Genomic DNA, 274 nt, shown 5'->3' with positions numbered 1-274 from the left:
TCGGAAGTTGTTGGGTAAAACAACAAACAAACAAACAAACACGACAGCTGTAAGATAATATTTGAGACGGACAAGGAACGGACTCTGTTCAATGTTACGTCACACGCATTAACGATCGTGAGACAAACAAAATGAAGATTTCTATTTCCATTCTAAAATTCAAAAAAAAAAATCGAAATAAGAGAGGAAAGAAAACATCATTATAACAAAACAAAAACAACAAAAAAATTCCGTGTAAATGCAATCAAAAGGCCTATACGTTCGTAATAAATGA

This window comes from Babylonia areolata, chromosome 28 (assembly GCF_041734735.1).
Source record: "Babylonia areolata isolate BAREFJ2019XMU chromosome 28, ASM4173473v1, whole genome shotgun sequence".
Lineage (NCBI taxonomy): Eukaryota > Metazoa > Mollusca > Gastropoda > Neogastropoda > Buccinidae > Babylonia > Babylonia areolata.
The sequence above is the reverse complement of the archived record's forward strand: the minus strand, read 5'-3'. Positions refer to the sequence as shown.